Below are 22,560 nucleotides of genomic sequence, written 5' to 3'. Positions count from 1 at the left end.
TCTATTACTATCACCCATTTTAATCACGGTACCTGTCACCCTGCTAATCAACATCATAACTTCACACAAAGAATCTCTCTCTCAACTCACAGTACAGCTACTTACTTGCACAGCTATACAGAACTAAAAGAGCAAAGCAGCAACTTAAAGAGAGAGGGGGCCCTGGCTACAAGGCTTTTTAAGAGGTTGTCTTTGTAGTGCATCATTGCCTTTTCACAGTAGCTCCCTCTTTATAAACTGTCGTTGTGACAATGCTAAATGTGGCTTTTTATGAATGTGCTAAAACAGCTTCCCCTGGCGTGGGCTCCCGCACCCGCACTGACGCAGGGTGACAACACACACGCAGGGTGACAACAAACACCGCAGGAGGACAAACAGAAGTCAGCAGTCCCTGGCCATTTCCTGTTGTAGCCTCACAATTTGCCCAATGAACGCCCCTCGGCATGGGGCTGTGAGTTTCCACAGGTTCCCTTGACAACCCCCCTTACCCCAAGTCCCATGCTCCCTCTCCAATCCCAAATCTCTATTGCCATATACCCCCTAGCTAACAAGGTGAGGACACCGTAAGTGCCCTGAGAGGTGGGGAGGTGTAGGATGTTCTCACCTCTTGGGGTGATACCAGTGCTGTTGCTATGGGTATGAGCCCCTAATATCTGGACCTAGTATCTTAATTTGATCACCCTGTTGCAGGAGAATTCGTCATCCTGCTTTGATTTGTCATCCCGAGGGTCCCAGAGATACAAATGTTGCATAGTTTTGTTTGATGAAATCAATTTTTATATTCAAATGTACAAACTGGGTTCTACAGTGCGACCCCACTGCTGTCCCTGGCTCCACACCCACCCCACTCGGCCATCTAGATGTGTGAAAGATAATGATAATGACCCATTATGTGTGACATTCCTGGGAGTGTGTAAACTTAAACATTGTATTACCATATAATTTTGTATGTTCTCTATAGTTATGTACTTGAAAATGTATCAATTGACCAATTTGGCACATTTCGGCAGACTTGATACAAAATATTGTCCAGTATTGCAATGCTTCACTGGATCAATCTGAAACTTTGCACATACACTGCTGCAATCTAGTGGCCAAAATCTAAATTGTGACTAAACTGACCGCAATATTATATTATGGTCTTTCTCTTACATGTCAAATATGTTGGAACAAAACAATAAAATTGAAAGTGCATGTTTTTTTGTTTGTATTATGTTTTACCAGAGCGGATGTGTTATATTATCCTACATTCATTTCACATTTTCACAAACTTCAAAGTGTTTTATTTCAAATGGTATCAAGAATATGCATTTCCTTGCTTCAGGTCCTGAGCTACAGGCAGTTAGATTTGGGTAGGTCTTTTTAGGCGAAAATTGGAAAAAACAAGGGCCCGACACTTATAATCCACAAAATAATTCACATTTCCTGTTGCTGCAGGATTATTTTCATGTTGTAATAAACTGGCTCAAATTAAAATCCCACATCTGCACTCCACCCCTCTCTAGCCCTCCACCCGACACTAATATCACTCCAACCCACCCTACTACCCCCCTCTACCCCTCTTTATGCGGGGGTATGTTGGAGCTCTGTTTAGGAGGGTGTTGAGGATTCCTCTGATTGAAACTGGGGTTCGGTGTTTGCCACCTTTTTGTGCATTGTTAAATGTAGATTCTTCAATAGTCAACCTTCAAACCAAAGGCAGCTCATTTATGAAAGTGTTCTGAAATACTAATAATAGTGAATTTTTTTGGATATAAAATCTACTTTATCACAATTGACTTTATCTTCGAATAATATGTCATAGTGGTTATTTTCTCACATTGAAAATAACCAATGTTACTGTCTATCCCTGAGATAAAACCACCTAAATATGTCTCCGAATGGTTTTGCGCCGTAACAGCAAGAGCCTAATGTTGTTAACAAAATGGCGTCAGAAATGGAAAGTCATATGATTGATAGCTGCCTACTGCTGCTTCTCCAATAGCAACGATCAGCAGCTCCACACCGACTGATGCCTGGCAGCCGTATCGCCTTTCAGACAGAAACACAGTGTAAAGACCCCAAAATAAAACAGATCCACATTGCTCAAGATCCACCAAAGCTATGAGTTATGGGTGCAGCTGGAGCGGGTTGATAAAATATGGAGGATTTCTAACTATAAAGACACTGATATCTCAACATGACGGAAAAACATTCACGCCTCGTCGGGTGTCGGTTTCGCTGAGCTGGGGAGGGCCAGGGGAAATGCAGGGAGGGCTAGGGAGGAGGACTGGGTAGGGCCAGGGAGAGCTAGAGGAGCTGGGAGGGGCTGGGGAGGGCTGGGTCAGCCATGGTGGGCTGTGGGGGGACCGAAGCTGGGCTGTTTAGGTAACACTGGAGGGAAGCAGAGTCAGGTTGCAACCTATTAGCATTCCTCCAGATCACAGCGTGATACAGGCTGGCAGAGGCCCCAGTGCCTTGCCCTTTACATGGTCAACGCAACGGCAGACAGGATGAGAAAGAGGAGAGGGGGGAAGAAGGAGGGTGAAGGGAAAGGCTTTTCCTGAGGCCCTTGCGTCAGCTCTTGCTAATGTGTCAGCACTGACACTCACCGTCCACTGAGGTGCCTCTAGTCTGTAAAGAGAGCTATGGTCCGGTGGGGATGACATTACTGACAGTTGTAGTAACAGTAAGTTGAGTGGTGGTAGTAGCACTTGACTTTTGAATATAATGTGACTGTATAGTTACGATGAAACCTCTTTTACCTAACGACAGACATTATCGTTAATCACCTACAGTACTCATTAGGGAAGACGAGTGGAAGAGGAGCACTGATCATGAATGCACACAGACACAGACAGACAGACAGACACCCCCCCACCCCCACATGCACAGTACCCCACATTCTTCTCCATCCCCAAAGGCTCCCAGCTCAATGGTCTCCTTTCCACCCAGTGGAATGGCCCCTCACCTAGGTGAAGAATACCTCGCTCCCTGGGCCTGGCTAATGATTCCCCAGCCTCTCTGGCTCCATTAGGTCCCATGTTAAAGGAGAGTGATGGGATGGATGGGGGAGCAGGGGAGAGCAGAGCAGGGTGATCTGGACTGCACCTCACATGGCACCCTATTCCCTATATAGTGCACTACTTTTAACCAGAGCCCTATGAGTGCCATTTGGTTCACAGAATATGGAACAAGGTGCCATTTCAGATGCAGCCCTGGGAGGGAAAGATAGACCCTGGGAGGGAAAGTGTTGGCTCAGCTTCTTCTAGTCCTCTTTATGCTTTCCAGCCCATCAGTAGCCAATCAGGAGCATCAGTTCCACAGGATTGACCATCCTGACCGTCACCTCCAGGACCGTCCTCTATGTCTGCCTTCCTGAGAGATGGGAGAAAGGGGGTTGAGAGAAATGATAGATGGAAAATGGCTGCCCCCCAGAACTGCAACGAGAACCATGTTCTTTGTTCATTCAGCCCTGAAGAGTAATATCTAATATTTCAGTGAGCTATAGATGCCCCCAGTCCTTTAAAAATACTCCTAAAATATGATATTTAACCAGTAGAATGATATCATAAATACCCCAATATCACCAGTCCATCTCCTGTAGTGTGCAATATTTCACGAGTAATATTATAAGCGTTTCTGGGTACAGATGTCACCCCAGTGCCTGGCCCAAAGCTTGGGCCTTGCACACTGCAGTGCTCCCAATGTTTTACTGGTCTCCATAAACTGAGCCTCTGGTATTTTGAAATGAGGTATGGAGAATGGGTGGAGTATGAGTTATCGACATATCTAAACGTGTTACAGTATTACACAATGAATAGTAAGTTACTCCACAACTCAAACTCCAAGCCTGTCTGTCTTTTCAGAGAAGAGATGGCCTGAAACTTTTTGCACTAAGCTAACTGAAAAACGGGAAGACAGAACAGGTGTTTTTAAGTAATTTGATGATAATAATGACAAGGCTAAGAAGTAACATTTAGTCATTTATGTCAGGGAGGATATATATCAGAGATGTATATATTAGCATTAAGAGAAGCCCATCAGTAACGTAGCTCATCCTTCACGGTAAATGCAAATGAGTGATAATCTTATGCAAATATATTCTGCAAGATAGAGGACTATCAGCTGATTATGTTGCAGCACATCCAGCCCAGGCTTCTACCACCTAGTCTAATTCAGGGGAAAATATAACATTATAATCTGTACTATAGATTAAGTAGCAATACAGAGGCACGGATCGCTACTGTATACAGATGCCAGATCTTAACTTGATCACTCTTAGCTTAACAACACAAGATATCGGCAGAGGCGTCATGCCCATAGGGTGCAAAGAGACACGTGCCCCCTCAGATTTATGCTGTTTAAATTATTACCATTATGTTTAAACATATGTTTATGTTGTTGTTGTTTCTCTGTAATACTACTAGCCATCTATCCATTTTATGAAGTTGGCTTTAGCCGGCCCAGATAGGTTCCCAATCGCCCAACCTCCTAACTAGCTACCAAGAAATTTCAGGCCATCAATCAAGTTAGAGTAGCTTCCTTGTTAAACGATCTTAGCTAGCAAGCCTGCTAGCACGGTTGGTAGACTTTAGAAAAGCAACCAATAACAAAATATACTGAATAAGACATTCCTTTTAATCTTTTACCCAGATTTTTAGTGGCCATGCAGAGAAAGATTTTGTTTCTTTAAGGAAAGAACCACCAGTCAGGAGGAAACTGACAGCTCAAGATGTATCCTTAGATATGCAGAAAGGAATCCATATGTTTTACATAGAATTAAGCATAATGATTATGGCGCTAGATTGTAGGAAAATACCATTTCATATGTTTGAAAAATGCAAAATTCGACCATTTTTGGACCACCACACTGCCATCCTTATGTACTTTGTGCCCACTGCGATATTTGGGGTGCATGACTCCCACTGCGATATCTGGGGTACATGACTCCCTAAATATTGGTCTCCACTAGGCTATACAAGTGCAGCCTAAGGTTGAAATTTACTTCAGTCGTGGCCTTGGGTGATCTAGCAGTTAGGACCGTTGCTTTCAGCACGCACATAAGCCTTGATTACGGCCCACACCCTTCTGGCACAAATAACTCAAATCTTACACATTTCAAATATGGACAGTCCAGGGATAGTCATACGAAGTGTTGGGTAGATTTGCTGTGATTAACAATGAAAAACGTTATTTCTATTGTACCGAATGCTTGTCAATTTGATAAATCACCCTTAGTCTATTCAAAAAGGACCAAGTTGTTCTGATTAAAATACCAACCTATCACGTTCGTTGTATGGATGAGACCAAGGCGCAGCGTGAGATGAATACAACTTCCTATTTAATGAAATTATCACTTAAACAAACTTACAAAACGAACAGGAAGCTATATATGATAAGTGCAGACACAGGCAACTAACACAGACAATAACCCACAAAATACCCAAGGAATATGACTGCCTAAATATGGTTCCCAATCAGAGACAATGATAAACAGCTGCCTCTAATTGAGAACCAATCTAGGCAACCATAGACATACATAACACCTAGACTAGTAAACACCAGGAGACAGGCCAGGACATCAGAAGACGTGGAGGAGGCCGTAGGAGGGCAACAACCCAGCAGCAGGACCGCTACCTCCGCCTTTGTGCAAGGAGGAGCAGGAGGAGCACTGCCAGAGCCCTGCAAAATGACCTCCAGCAGGGCACAAATGTGCATGTGTCTGCTCAAACGGTCAGAAACAGACTACATGAGGGTGGTATGAGGGCCCGACGTCCACAGGTGGGGGTTGTGCTTACAGCTTAACACCGTGCAGGACGTTTGGCATTTGCCAGAGAACACCAAGATTGGCAAATTCGCCACTGGCGCCCTGTGCTCTTCACAGATGAAAGCAGGTTCACACTGAGCACATGTGACAGACGTGACAGAGTCTGGAGGCGCCGTGGAGAACGTTCTGCTGCCTGCAACATCCTCCAGCATGACCGGTTTGGCGGTGGGTCAGTCATGGTGTGGGGTGGCATTTCTTTGGGGGGCCGCACAGCACTCCATGTGCTCGCCAGAGGTAGACTGAGGTAGCCTGACTGCCATTAGGTACCGAGATGAGATCCTCAGACCCCTTGTGAGACCATATACTGGTGCGGTTGGCCCTGGGTTCCTCCTAATGCAAGTCAATGCTAGACCTCATGTGGCTGGAGTGTGTCAGCAGTTCCTGCAAGAGGAAGGCATTGATGCTATGGACTGGCCCGCCCGTTCCCCAGACCTGAATCCAATTGAGCACATCTGGGACATCATGTCTCGCTCCATGCACCACAGACTGTCCAGGAATTGGTGGATGCTTTAGCCCAGGTCTAGGAGGAGATCCCTTAGGAGACCATCCGCCACCTCACCAGGAGCATGCCCAGGCGTTGTAGGGAGGTCATACAGGCACGTGGAGGCCACACACACCACTGAGCCTCATTTTGACTTGTTTTAAGGACATTACATCAAAGTTGGATCAGCCTGTAGTGTGGTTTACCACTTTAATTTTGAGTGTGACTCCAAATCCAGACTTCCATGGGTTGATAAATGTGATTTCCATTGCTAATTTTTGCGTGATCTTATTGTCAGCACATTCAACTATGTAAAGAAAAAAGTATTTAATAAGAATATTTCATTCATTCAGATCTAGGATGTGTTATTTTAGTGTTCCCTTCATTTTTTTGAGCAGTGTATGATAAGTGCAGACACAGGTAACTAACATAGACAATAACCCACGAAATACCCCAGGAATATGGCTGCCTAAACATGGTTCCCAATCAGAGACAATGATAAACATCTGCCTCTAATTGAGAACCAATCTAGGCAACCATAGACATACATAACACCTAGACAGGGGTAAAAACACATACATCACCCATGTCACACCCTGACCTCACTAAAATAATAAAGAAAACAAAGAATACTAAGGTCAGGGCGTGACACAACCAGAGGGCAAACATACTGTATCTTGAAATACTTTGGTTGCAAGCAGGCCTAATGGTAACACCTTTATCATCTTTTAGCGAGCGGTAATTGAGGTCAGCTGTGCGGATGGGTTTAGCGTGTATTGATGGTTTAATGAGACATCAGCAGGTGAAAATCTAGTGCCCCTTGTTATTTGATTATATTCCAATAGGCTACGTTCTGTAGGTTACCCATTAGCCTATCCATTGTCACGTGATGAAAACCGATCATTTAACTGGCTGTGCTAATGAGCTGATTTGGGCCATCAGTTGAGTATGTATAATTTATCAATATAGTTCTGGTCTTTAGTGTGGATGGGAAAGCCTGTATTGTGTGGCATAAATATTTCACTTCATGAAGTTGTCAAGATGTTTATGAATTTGAGCCTATCGAAAGACGATTTCCTTGAGATGAGACTGTTCTTTGATGTGTAAATAATTAAACTATTTGTTTTACTTCTTGAGAACATTGAAATAAATGCAATAAACGTGTGGGCCTAATATAAACTCAGGCAGGTCACTATATCGGCCAGCATTGGGCGCGAACTCATGAGACTCGAAGCGCTCTGATTAGACTACTGCGCTACAGCGGTTCACAATGCTCTAGCAAGCACTAAAAATACTATGACTACTGATGATACATAGGCACGTCAATTTTTATTATGTTGTTTGAAGGTTTCCCCAAACCATAGCCCTAACATTAACCACTCGTTAAAAAGAGCCGAAATTGTTAACCTTTGTGTTGTTTCTGTTTTAATCCTGTAACCATGCGGAATTTATGACCGAAAAGAGCTTCTGGAAATCAGAACAGAGATTACTCACCTTGAACTGGACAAATAATTACCCTTTAATGAGTCGGACAAGAGGGATTTACTCCAGACACCCAAACAGGCCCTCATCCCCATCATTCGCAGGAGAAAGAGATGGGAAAAGAGATCGCGGAAAGAGATCCAGGTGCCTTGTGAGGATCCGCCAACGAGTGGGTAATCTGCCCTTGCCATCTGTACTACTGGCCAACGCACAATCGCTGGAAAAGAAATTAGACAAGATAAAAGCACATATATCAGTCCCTCCAGGATTCAGCGATTCTGTGATTGCAAAAAATCAAGCATTTTTGGCCACAGAAATCACCTTTTTTTTCCGCTAAATCTTGAGAGACTGGTACAGTGAGGGGGAAAAGTATTTGATCCCCTGCTGATTTTGTACGTTTGCCCACTGACAAAAAAAATGATCAGTCTATAATTTTAATGGTAGGTTCATTTGAACAGTGAGAGACAGAATAACAACAAAAAAATCCAGAAAAACGCATGTCAAAAATGTTATAAATTGATGTCTTTTATACAGGTAACGAGCTGAGTTTAGAAGCATACTCTTAAAGGGACAAACGGAACACCTATATGAGAATGCTATTCATTGACTACAGCTCAGTGTTCAACACCATAGTCCCCTCCAAGTTCCTCACGAAGTTAAGGACTCTGGGACTAAACACCTCACTCTGCAACTGGATCCTGGACTTCCTGACGGGCCACCCCCAGGTGGTAAGGGTAGGTAACAACACATCCGCCACTCTGATCCTTAACACAGGGGCCCCTCAGGGGTGCGTGCTTAGTCGCCTCCTGTACACCCTGCACACTCATGACTGCATGACTCCAGCACCATAATTAAGTTTGACAGTGACACAACAGTGGTAGGCCTGATCACAAACAACGACGAGACAGCATATAGGGAGGAGCTCAAAGACCTGGCTGTGTGGTGTCAAGACAACAACCTCTCTCTCAACGTGATCGAGACTAAGGAGATGATTGTAGAAAAGGAGGACCGAGCACGCCCCCATTCTCATCAACGGAGCTGTAGTAGAGCAGATTGAGAGCAAACTAACAAGGTCCAAGCAGATCCTCATTATACAGCTGCACCATCGTGAGCATCCTGACTGGCATCACTGCCTGTTATGGCAACTGGGGCTACAAAATAGCATAACCGGTGCAGTTTAACACCAATAAACCCATCTGTTTACAAATGAATATAGTATATGTCAATCCAGCAAACCAGGCCACTAAAACCAACTTTCTAAACAATGTTTTAGATTCATTTCTAGCTTGTTAGAAGTTGTAAACGGTACAGTGAAATGGTTACTTGCATAGTGGTGTCTTTTGATTAGACATTTAGCTAGCTAGATAAACAATTAACCATAACCCCCTCTCATAACATTACTAGCCCGCAGCAATCTACAGGTCGCTAAAGCTAACCAACTAGCTAGGGTCAATGTTTGCTAGCTAGCTAACATTAGGCTATAACTAACAATGCAAATAGCTCTGAGATACGAATAACATTACTACACAGATCATACACTTAACGTTAGCTAATGAGCCAGCCAGCTAACCCGCCTGAATTTTCTCAATCTCCTTAGCTAGCATACTCTACTTCCACCGGGATTTCCACTGATTTAAAAACTTAGTCCTCCAGAAAGTGGAGAGCCTTATCAACACTTGTGCACTTCTTTGTGTTATCTTTCAAAAAAGCTACTTTAGAAAGGATTACCTACACATACTTAGCAGCTCATGTTTTAGTCAGAAGCGTGCTATATGGCAGTCCAATCCGAACTCATCTCTCGGCATGTCCAGCCCATCCATTATCTCAGCCAGTCATGGCTAGTGGGAAGGTTCTTGTTTTTTTCTGTTGCTAAACCAACCTGGACTCGTAATTTAACAATTTTATTTGTCTTTACAGATGGCATACAAGTTTGTTATTAAAGCACATGAAAGTTCACATGTTCCAGAAGGCGTTTCTGCCCCAAAACACATTTTGATTAAAAAAAATATTTAAACGTTCAGATGCCGCTCCCGTAAAGTAGTGACGCGCCTAGTAACGTAACGCGCGACATACGCCTAGTTTCCTGAAACAAGTCACAATATGTGTGCAAGGATCAGTGGCTATAACCACTGGACCACACATAATCACATTATTTAACCTTAACCACTGGACCACACAGGCACTGAGGATATCGATAATGTATTCTGCTTTCGTCATACAATAAAACAATTGATCCAACAAAAAAATGATTTTCCCTAACGAAAAATGCATCTACCCCCTACAAATATGTCAATGTATTATAATCCACCACTTCCAGCTGCCCCCCAGCTGCTCAACTATTCAAATCCTCCTGCAGCAGGATCCTTTTCTCCCTGCGACAAAAGGGGTCAAATTAAGGTCCAACATCTGTATTGTGTTTTAAATTCATTCTCAACCATGTCTTTTTTCTAAGTGTGTACAGGGCAAAGGGAGAGTTCAAATACATATACAGTACTTGGAAATATGGAGACAGCTACTGTACCAACCACAGTTACCTTTCCTTCCAAAGGAAAATATCATACACGCATCCCCATGATGATGAATGTTACAGGTGCTTTCAAGGAGTTTTATTAAGGTTAAATAGTCAGCTACTTCATTCATCAACACATCTCTGTCGGTCACTGTACTTCCCTGGCGCTGTACATCAATGCAGAGGAGACATCGATCACGTCCGCCTCCCCTCACCCTGACCAGGTCATTAACTGGAGTTGCCACGGACACAGACATGCTCCTGTGTCACTCACAGACCCTTCCTAAAGATCAAGACTCTTCCTGTGTGCTGCATACACACAGTATTCTCTGCAAAGCATATTTGTTTTCAGTACAGTAATCATTTCTTTCTGACTTATTGGGTGTATAGTTGTGTACCCTGACAACTACCCCTAACGACTGAAACGCACAATATGTCTATGAGTTTAAATCAACCCTTGCGGTAAAACCACATTCACTTCTTATTTATGTGAAGTTAATGTGATAACATGTGACGACGTGTAAAAGCAACATGTGATAACATGTAAAAGCAACATGTGATAACATGGAACTACACGCGAAAACGTTTGAATGTTTTTCACATTTGAAAAGGCAATTCCAGATGTGAGTTAGATTTTAACATGTGAATGTTTTTCACATGTGGAAGTGCAAATTCAATGTGATTCTGAAAAAAATGTAGTTATTCTCCTCACGTGAGAATGGCTCCCGAGTGGGGCTCCTGAGTGGGGCTCCCAAGTGACACTCCCAAGTGGTGCAGTGGTCTAAGACACTATATTTCAGTGTGAGAGTTGTCACAGCAATGCCAAGTTCAAATCCAGGCTGACAGGAAAGATAGGAATAGTGGGATGGAGAGAAGAGTAATAGGAAGAGAATGAGAAATAAAGAGGGAGAGATAACAAGAGAGAAACAGAGGCATCCAGTTAATCAGATTACTCTGTTTTGCTTGTAATACTAGTCCTATCTGACTGTGATTGGGAGTCCACAGTGTCGTCTGGGGTAGGCCGTCCTTATAAATAAGAATATGTTCTTGTGAATTACTCCCAAACAACATAATTTCACATGTGAAACAAAAATGTTTCTCAAATTATTTTAAGATGTGCAAATGAAATCATGTGATTTTCCACATAAAATCACTCTAGACCGAACCAACCCCGGCTGAATCACGTCCCTGTCGGACCAGCCCACAGACCAGGGTCACATAGGGCTATTATTTTGCTAACTGGTGACTCGCTGCAGAGAGGGGAAAAGGTAAACTTGTGTAAGCAAGCGAGTCTTTACCATTTCAATGGCCCCACATGGGTGTCTCCTGTCGATGGCCTGTGGGATGGCACTGGTGGGATGGGCTGTGGCTGCGGGTGCTTCTAGGAAGCCAGGCCTTACACAGTACAGACAAGCTGGGTCTACAGCGCTACGTCATCGTTTTCCTCCTTTAGTCGTAGGCCATGTTACAGTAATCAGAATGTTGTTCTTCCCGACAGAAGCTTTGAGAGGCACGCATGACATATTAGAAGCAATAGATGAATAGAAAACACATTAACCCAAGCAGAACTGTGACTTCTTCTACACAGCCTAACGGCCGTTCTCTGTTAATGAGGTCTGGCCATAGAAAGGCCCAGAACAGACCAGGATATGAATGCACACACACACACACACGCACGCACGCAACACACACACACACAGTCCTGCCCTCTATATCTATCCCATCTCTCTATCGGTTTGTGCGGTCGATATTTAAGAGGGACAGAACTCTCTTCTCTTCTCTCCCTTAATTACAGGCTGAGAACATTCCTTTATTAGTGTCTAGTTTTGTAGCGCTGCCAAATAACACTTTATTGCCCTTTAATTAAATATTAATGGCGGTGTCATTACATCTTCATTTATAATTAACGGGCTACTAACGACTGATATTGCACATTAATGTAATTAAGCATTAGTAAAGCCGAGCTGGGGTGTGTAATCGGTGCACAACCGCTGTGTGTGTGTAGGTGTATGTATGTATGTGTGTGTGTGTGTGTGTGTGTGTGTGTGTGTGTGTGTGTGTGTGTGTGTGTGTGTGTGTGTGTGTGTGTGTGTGTGTGTGTGTGTGTGTGTGCGTGTGCGTGCGTGCGCGCTTGAAGATAAGGAGTGGATTGTGAAAAGGATCTGTACCACCTAAATTGGGGCCGTGAATTAGGACACCGCTAGAGGGCCATCTCCTTGTCCTACCCCCTTCGTCCAATCCGACCCCCCGTTCGACCCCCTCCCTGACTCATCCCTCCCCTCCAGATGTGTGGAAACAGTGGTAACAATGCATCCTGTGGTACAAGGCAGCTTTTGTTGACAGTTACAATAGTGAGAAGCGCCTGCCCTGAAGCACTGGTGAGGACCGGGTATCACCGGCGGCCGTCTTGAAAATCCACTTTAGTGATATAACCTTTGACATTGCCTCTGAGAGTGTCAGGCAAAACTTGTCTATCAGTGGATAAACTATTGCCTTTAATTAAGTAAGTAAATTGATGTTAAATAAAACACATTTAAGATTGCTTTGCAGAATATGTGTATCTACATGTGATGAAGCCACATGATCTATCTCATCTGCTCAGTCATGGTCCAATCCAAAAGATTTCTAAAACAGACAGCCATCCCTGCCACATCCTCTCATATCTCCTCGCACAACGGAAGAGAAAAATAAAGGAAGGAGGAGAGACATGAGGGATGAGCAAACATTTTCCGAAAGGTGATAAAAAAATGCACTTTTCACCGGGCACCAGTAAGCACAGCACAGGCCTGGGCCATTAAAAGGCAATCGGTGCTTCTCCTGCGCAAACAAATACCCATGATTATTCCCCCCTGCCTTCCTGTGATGGCATTAAGGCTTCCTGCAACTCACTACGACCAGCTAAACAAAGCTCTCTCTTTCTCCTCTCTATTTCTCTGTTTTTATAAAACACTCATCATGCTACATCAACTGTTTGTAGGAGAGAGAGGGAGAGAGAGAGAGAGGGAGAGAGGGAGAGGGAGCGATAGGGAGGGAGAGAGAGGCATCCAGGCTTGCTTTGATCCAGATGTAGCAGGGTAAGTAGTAATGGTGCATTAGGGTGCCACACAGCCCTCATTGTTTGCAGGTTGGTTTGTAACTAGAAAATGATAACCTTAAGGGCTCTCTCAAGACCCAGGGAAGGAACCACTGGCTGGGGTAGACTCAGAGCACAGACCCCTCCAGCACTGGAGGTCAGAGAGGGCACCACCTCTTGCGCAAACAGATCTTTTTCTTTTTAACTCTGAAAAATGGAAAGAAGCACTTCCGCCACTGGCCAAAGGACACGTCGGACGGCCATTAGGTTTTGGCTGGGTGACCCCTAACACAGTGGTGAGTGGTGTATTGTCTTCCTCTGTCCTCCTCTGTCACCCCCAGCCCCTAGCCCCAGCCCTAACTTCAGCCCCAGTCTCAGCCCCTCCCTCAGCTCCAGCCATAGCCCCAGCCCCAACCACAACCCCAGCCCCAGTCTCAACACCAGCCCTAGCCTCCGCTGGACAATGGCCACTGAAAGAGCTGTTTGTTTAGAGGCCTGTTTTGCGTCTCTGATGAAAGATAAAGTCATGCCTCTTGATATTAGGACAAGAGAGACTGTGGGGCTGCATTATGACTAGATTCATGCCTGTAGAGGAACATAATTGTTTGATAAGAGGGGAAATTGGTCAGATGTATGGACGATAAGTGGGAACATTGATATAAAAATAATCATATGTTATATACAGATGAATCTCTCTCTTTCTATGAAATGTAACTTTGACCCTGTTAGGACAGCCATCGTAGTAATGGGCTGATTATACGAGCTCAGAAGACCCTTTAATTTGCAGCTGTCCGGAAAGAAGAGAAAATGAATGTAAATAATAAAAAACATTGCTGAAGTATGATCTTCATTAGCCTGGTCCTAGATATGCTTGTTCTGTCTTGCATCCACATAATGTCATGAAGGTTAACAGATCTGGGAGTAGGCTAGATCGCCATACCTATGGTACTGAGTGTTGAGGGTCCATTAGCATTACAGTTAATGATTGTTAATAGTGAATTTATTGATGAATTTACTTTGTGGAGGTCATCAGGGTTCTATTCTTGGTCCTTTATTCTACTTGATCTACTGTATGTGCAGTACCAGTCAAAAGTTTGGACACACCTACTCATTCAAGTGTTTTTCTATATTTTTACTATTTTCTACGTTGTAGAATAATAGCGAAGACATCAAATATATGAAATAACACATATGGAATCATGTAGTAACCAAAAATGCGTTAAACAAATCAAAATATATTTTATATTTTCCATTCTTCAAAGTAGCCACTCTTTGCCTTGATGATAGCTTTGCACACTCTTGGCATTCTCTCAACCAGAGGAATGCTTTTCCAACAGTCTTGAAGGAGTTCTCACATATGCTGAGCACTTGTTGGCTGCTTTTCCTTCACTCTGCGGTCCAACTTATCCCAAACCATATCAATTGGGTGATTGTGGAGGCCAGATCATCTAATGTAGCACTCCATCACTCTCCTTCTTGGTCAAATAGCCCTTACACAGTGATGGGTCATTGTCCTGTTGAAAAATAAATTATAGTCCCACTAAGCGCAAAACAGATTGGATGGCGTATTGCTGCAGAATGCTGTGGTAGCCATGCTGGTTAAGTGTGCCTTGAATTCTAAATAAATCACTGACAGTGTCACCAGCAAAGCACCCCAAAACCATCACACCTCCTCCTCCATGCTTCACGGTGGGAACAACACATGCCGAGATTATCTGTTCACATATCTCACAAAGACATGGCGTTTGGAACCAAAAATTCAAATTTGAACTCATCAGACCAAAAGACAGATTTCCACCGGTCTCATGTCCATACTCGTGTTTCTTGGCCCAAGCAAGTATATTTTTCTTATCGGTGTCCTTTAGTAGTGGTTTCTATGCAGCAATTCGACCATGAAGGCATGTAGTAACCAAAAGGTCTCCTCTGAACAGTTGATGTTGAGATGTGTCTTTTACTTGAACGCTGTAAGCATTTATTTGGTCTGTGATTTCTGAGGCTGGTAACTCTAATGAATGTATCCTCTGCAGCAGAGGTAACTCTGGGTCTTCCTTTCCTGTGGCGGTTCTCATGTGAGCCAGTTTCATCATAGTGCTTGAAATTTTTTGCAACTGCACTTGAAGAAACTTTCAAAGTTCTTGAAATGTTCTTCATTGACTGACTTTCATGACTTAAAGTAATGATGCACTGCTGTTTCTATTCGCTTATTTGAGCTGTTCTTGCCATAACATGGACTTGGTCTTTTACCAAATAATCTTCTGTATACCAACCCTACCTTGTCACAACACAACTGATTGGCTCAAACGCATTAAGAAGGAAAGAAATTCCACAAATGAACTTTTAACAAGGCACACCTGTTCATTGAAATGCCTTCCAAGTGACTACCTCATGAAGCTGGTTGAGAGAATGCCAAGAGTGTGCAAAGATGTCAGCAAGGCAAAGGGTGGCTACTTTTAAGAATCTCATATATATTATATTATGATTTGTTTAACACTTTTTTTTGGTTACTACATGATTTTATATGTGTTATTTCATAGTTTTGACCTCTTCACTATTACTCTACAATGTAGAAAATAGAAAAAATAAAGAAAAACCCTGGAATGAGTAGGTGTGTCCAAACTTTTGACTGGTACAGCATACAGTCAGTAATAATGGGTGACATTAATAGCTAGTAAATGTCACATTGGTTCTTCAAATCCTGTCCTTAATTTCTGCCCACCATTCTTACACAAAAGCATCCTGATGGGTTGTCAGGCTGGTTTGAAAGCGTTGCTTTGTCCTGACATTCAGACACCGCCAGCTAACGACTTTACTGTTGCTCTCTGATCATATTAGCTGTTCAGAGTCATCTTCTTGGCCCAGGGCAACAAGGCTGTCCTGTCTAGGGCCTTTATCAACCCCTAAACTAAAACATCTGCAATGTAAAACACAAACGTACAAAGAAAAATGGTCAGCCATCATTTCATCTCCTGCTCAAAAGAAGACTAATTGTTTCTCTGATGCTTTTGGTTTCTAAGAAATACCATCCTGAGATGTTCATTGAATTAGGGATCTGTTAAAAACATTGGGAGTCACACCTTCACTTAACTGTCTATGCACTGTAAAGAAAAGTTCTGGCTACTCAAACATTTTGAGGAAAAACCAATTACCCCCAATAGAAAAAGTGTTAAGAAAGTTAAATAGCGGAAGTGTGCAGAACTACGTTCATATGAATAAAACAAATGCGTTTTTTTGGAGTAAGGTATACTTAAATGTAACGCCCCCACTAAGCCACTCCTACAATAATTCCCCAGTGTTGCCTTGCCTTTTTGATTGAATTGTAGTTACCACCTATGACTGTATTTGTTGGTGACAGAGACATGGTTGTTGAATTAGTTCCTTTTCAGTCCTGTGGCCTTCACCAAGTGAGTTCTTAGGCTAATTCTATCAGTATTATTGAACAATTACATGTATCAAGGCCTTATACGGTGGCCTGAAATTCATAGTTTACAGGCAACACATGAGGCCTGCAAGTAGGGTTGCAAAATCCCACACACTATCCCACATTTTCCAACCAGGATTTCTGGAAAACCTTGAACAACTACCAGAATCCTGTAAATCTAACTGAAAATCACGTTATGCAGGCTTGCAAAGTGAGGTGTAATTCCTATTGGAATCTAGCCAGCGTATGGCTGACGTTAGGCCACAAGCTAACCTAAGGCATTTAAACTGGAACAACCATTTCAGTAACGGGTGTAAAAATTAAATGATTGGAATAGTTTAGAAAAAAATATATTTAACTCTATGTAGAATAACATTTAATCAATCAATCACTGAATGTACATGCAAAAACACAGATATTAAAAACCTTTTTTTTTAAATCTACCTGCAGGAGAGAAAAAAGTTAATTTGTCATCTTATCTTTAAAAATCTTGTTGGTGTGACTTCTCATTTCGTTTTTGAGTCAGTACCACATAAACATTTTAAGTAATAATGACTTTTCACTGACTTTGAGTACAACTTACTAGAAGTATTTGAGTTAAAATGCCTTAGGGTTTACAGTGGGGACAGGAGTGTTTGCTCTTAATGTGACCCTCAACTTTTCACGCTCAACTTTTCAAACTTGCACTTAGACAAACATTACATTCTAATCACAAATTTGGGCATGACAGCAAGGCCTGGACCGTTATTAAAGAAAATTATCCCCGTACAGAAATCATCACTAAATGATGCATTTTGCATCATATGATGCAAAACACAGCGTCATTAGACACAAAATGCGTCATACAGGGGGGATTTCTGTATTTTGAAAGTTACATATCTTGAAAACTTGATTTCTGACAGTCCCAAAATATTTTGCCTATCTCAACACAGGATGTATGAAACAAATAGCAAAAGATTTTGGGTGGATTTTCCTTTCAGTCCCCAGCCCTCAGTGCCCCATCCCTGGGCATGATTCATCAACATCCCCATGGATGGAAGCTTCATATTGGATGTCCTGTCAGCCAGGCCAAGGCTTTCCAGTCCATACCCAGCCCCCGGTCACCCATCCCTGGGCAGCCTGGCCTGGCATTGGGCCTCTCTCCCTTCTGTCAGCACCACAGTAGAGACTAAACATTTCCTCTCTTTCTCTAAGACCCACTTCATTCAATTGATTACCATTAGTGAGTGTTCTGTTCATGTTGCTTTTTTAAATCAGAAAGAGAAATATAATATACTTAGGGGTATTCTCAAGAGACAAAGCCTGCTTGCTGTACCAAAGTGAAACTTTCCTTCCTCTATCTTCTCACAAAGCTCAGTGCCAGTCCAGTGGCTGGTAGACTAGATAGGCCCATAGCGCCAGTCATATCTCTCAGCCTCTTTAAGAGCAGATATTGTGCTGCCTTACAGGCAGATGCTGCCGGTCATTTCGAAAAGGAAGAAACATGGAATGCCAGCTGTTAATTGGAGGGAGTAATCCAAAGCAAGCTGCTTTGAAAATATTCAATTTATTTGCACATTCCGAAGTGGAAAGCAGTACACTTCTTAGATATCCATACTAAATATCACACTCAACTTGTTGTTGTAGTCCAACTCTAAAACTTCTATTCCGGACTGGTATGCGAATGCAGCGTTTGTGGGCCGCTGTATGTGGAGAGATAGGTGATGGTTATTTAACGGTCCACAGATGCTTTAAAAGACACCATCCTAAGGCCTCCCGAGTAACGCAGGGGTCTAAGGCACTGCATCGCAGGTTCGATCCCAGGCTGTGTCACAACCAGCCGTGTCCTATAGGTTGGCACATAATTGGCCCAGTGTTGTTAGGGGAGGGTTTGGCGGGAGGGGGGCTTTACTTGGCTCATTGTGCTCTAGTGGCTCCTTGTGGTGGGCTGGGCACCTGCAGGCTGACTTTGGTTGTCAGTTGAACAGTGTTTCCTCCCGACACATTGCTGCAGCTGGCTTCCGGGTTAAGCGGGTGGGTGTTGCAGCGATGAGACAAGATTGTAATTGATCAAATGTTTTATATATTTTTTTAAGACACCATCCGAAGACACAAGACTTTGATTTATAGAAGGAAGTGAGGGCCGAGATAATAAAATGGAGAAACATTTTTGCTGAAGTGTCTCTGGTATTTTCCTTTCATTACGGATACCATTATGAGTTGGGATTGGAGGGACAGTGGTGGACTTGGAGCAGGCCCATAATTCCAAAGCTTTACGACCCTGCTCTGGAGAACAGACGCTCTTCTGTGTTCATTTCCTGTCCAGGCAGGAACTGCAGAGTATTCCATTCAATACAATGTGTGGGCGTTATTATGACTGCATTCACCACACAAACACTGCCCAGAAATTAAGTACAAAGGAACAAAACTATGTTCTAAAATGTTGCCTGTAGGTTAGGGTTAGGTTTAGGCCTAGGGTAGGGGTTATGTAGGAGTTCATCATGCTCTTGTATAAATGATGACAATACAATCTTGCTTGAAGAGACGCTTCAGGCTTGGGTTTCATGCCTGAGAGAGGATGCAAGCAGATGGCCATTGTACTAGTAGGAAGCCCTAAACTAAACATTTTACATTGTCACTGATATTATTACTGTCACATGTGCAGAGAGTTTAAGTTCTCTCTCTTTTCATAATTATCCAAAACATGCCTCTAAATCATATAACTAAGTAACACAATAAGTCATCTGAAATGGAGGAGCAAGAAGAAGCGTAATCAGACATGTATACATCCACATGTTTCCCATCCATATGTAATCTAGTAATTAGCCATTTACCCCAGCAGAGAATAATAGCTGTGATTATGATTATACATTGAGGGTGATGTACAACCAGTTGGTTATCTGGCGATTCATTTCACGCCTCTGTGAGAATTTTAAAGCTAGATCAGATCCATGAGTTTGTGTCCATGCGCACACACAGACACACAGACACACAGACACACAGACACACAGACACACAGACACACAGACACACAGACACACACACACACAGACACACAGACACACAGACACACAGACACACAGACACACAGACACACAGACACACAGACACACACACACACACACACACAGACACACACACATCCTCGTTTTTTTATTAGAATCGTTATGTTTCAATGGCTAAACAACCCAGCCAAGTCATGCATGTGTGTGTGTGTGTGCGTGCGCACTTGTGTTTATGTGCATGTTTATGTGTGTGGGGTTGATGCTTCTCAGCTGTGACTGAAAAGAACCACTTCACGAATCCAAGAGAGACACTTTAGAGTAATTTTCTCCGAAACAGCTGTGTGTTTTCGTGTTGGTCGAAAGATGAATGTTACATAAATATCTTATTTAAACACTCCTTTAGATAACAAATCACCATGGTGCAATAGGAGCTAGGCATTTGTTTGCTGATGTGGCCCATGCCAGAAAGGTTTGACAGAGAATCTAAACATTTCACATTGGAGGAGAGATGCCTGTCTGTTGTGACAGGGCTCACTATGTTTTGCTTTTGAGTGCCATTGTGATCTTATACACACAGATGAAACACACACACACACGCACTCAAACACCACAACAATCACACACAACACACACACACACAACACACACACCTTAGTGGATATTCTGTAATCCCAGTCTCATTTTTCCCTCACCTCTCTTTGTCTGGAGATATTATTGCAGAGCAGACAATGAACAATTGTAGGTGTTCGAAGTAATATTAAATCAAGCTAATTGAATTAGAGGAAGGATTGTTACAGAATGTCATGGGAAAACACATCTACTATGGAGCCGTATTAACAGTGCAATTTGTCTGAGCTTTACCCAATGTTTCAAACGCAATTTGTCTGATTCACTGTTTCCCTTCCTACTTTGTTTTGTATTCATTGAGCTTTTATTATCTGAACATTATAACGTTCTACAACCAAAAAAACACAGCACACAATACATATAGCAATACAGCATTTTAATGACTGGCTGTACTGCACTACAGTGCACACACACGCGAGCACACACACACAAATCACAAGGCTGTAGTTATTGAATAAGTAAACAACAAGCCCCGCCCCCACTGAGGGCCAAATACTTATTTTGATTGACAGCTAAGTTGTCATCCTCCCCTTCCATTTCTCACCACCTGATTGGTTATTGACTCATTCAGTTGCTAACAGGTGGGTCAGGGTAGATCAGGAAGTCAATTAGCAGCCAATGATTGGCTCAGCAGCATAACTGATTGATTCATAATAGTAGCTTCTAAAGCTTCTCATTTAAGACAAACGAGTTGAGTTGAGATTAAATAGACATTTGTCTGCTTCCCAAATGGCATCCTATTTCCCATAGTGCACTACTTTTGACCAGGGCCCTGGTCAAAAGTAGTGCACGGCATAGGGATTAGGCACTGGCATAGTGCAGTTTCTCTCCCTTCCTAAAGATGTGGTCCTCCCACTGCGACTGTGTGGTCCTCCCACTATGCCTCAGGAAAGCGTGCAGTTTATTAGGCAACCTATTAAATAAGTTACGATGATCTTCACAGGGTGGTGAAAGTGCAAGGCGGCGAGCTTGATGCTCCTTTCCAATAAATATCGAGGGTCTTAATCTGGTGACATGATGATCAATTAGTGGCTGCCGTTTGACAAATAAAAATAATCTAGCTCTTTTGTCCATAATAATATCATCATGTAGGCAATACCCGTACTGTATGTGCGAGCTGTTGGCTAGAGCACACGTGCCAATGACAGGGTGGGCACATTCACTATATAATGCCATTTTATTTGTCCTATAGTACGTCATCAAGCCTTTTACCTGCAACAAGTCAATTTGATGGAAAGACATCTTTGGTGGGGAAAATCTTTTTTTTAATGCAGATTTTCGAATATTTGCTTAAAAACATGTCCTCAATTAGATGGAAACCTAACTAGTGAGTAAACAGCAAATTGATCAGTGTTGATTTTTTTCAGTGTAACATTTATAGGGTTGATTTGGCAGTTAAATCCACTCTGTAAGAGTGAAATTAAGACTCACGTGTTGTAAAATGACTGCGGGTTGTGGGTGAATGAAAACTCTGTTGGATATCTTAACTCTGGCTGGATTCCAAAAGGCATTACACGTCACTGTGGAAACGGGCATAATTTGACTTGCAGGCTGGGGGTGGCCTGTAAACCAGGGGTTTCCTAACACCCCTATTTACAGCTAAAGCTATCAAAGTAAGGCCTTATTGTGTATATTATTATAGTTTACTTTTAACGACAGCGTTCATCTAGGTTACTCACTTAGTGAAGCCACGGGCATCTGAAAGGAAAGAATTCAATTAGCCTGTCTCTGTTATTAACAAACACAGTCACCGGTAGTGACTACAATTCACTCAAAAAGAAAAGGCACCCTGGGAAATATGCAAATGAGCAAAGCGAGTACAGTTTACTCTAAATCAAGTGATATGTTTTACACGGTCAGTGTTACGTATTACTCTGCATTTGAAAGCTATGCAAACACCGCAATCAAGTTCATTTGAACACTAGTTAAATGTACACCATTGCTTTGGCTGTGTAGTCTCAGACCCAGACCTATTGGTACCAATGGAAAAGTTCCAAACATGCAAAACCCACCCAAATGGCACTCCAGGCAGGCTACAGCAAACACTTAAAGAATTTGAAAGATTTCAAATAGTATTTGAACCCAGGTTTTGTAGATACTGTAATTCCTGACAGGCCTTGTCCTGTACAGTTGACCTTTGTCTATAGTCTGAGTGTCAGAATAGTGTACATTTCACA

This window comes from Oncorhynchus mykiss, chromosome 4 (genome assembly GCF_057628025.1).
Source record: "Oncorhynchus mykiss isolate SJ-2025 chromosome 4, ASM5762802v1, whole genome shotgun sequence".
Lineage (NCBI taxonomy): Eukaryota > Metazoa > Chordata > Actinopteri > Salmoniformes > Salmonidae > Oncorhynchus > Oncorhynchus mykiss.
The sequence above is the reverse complement of the archived record's forward strand: the minus strand, read 5'-3'. Positions refer to the sequence as shown.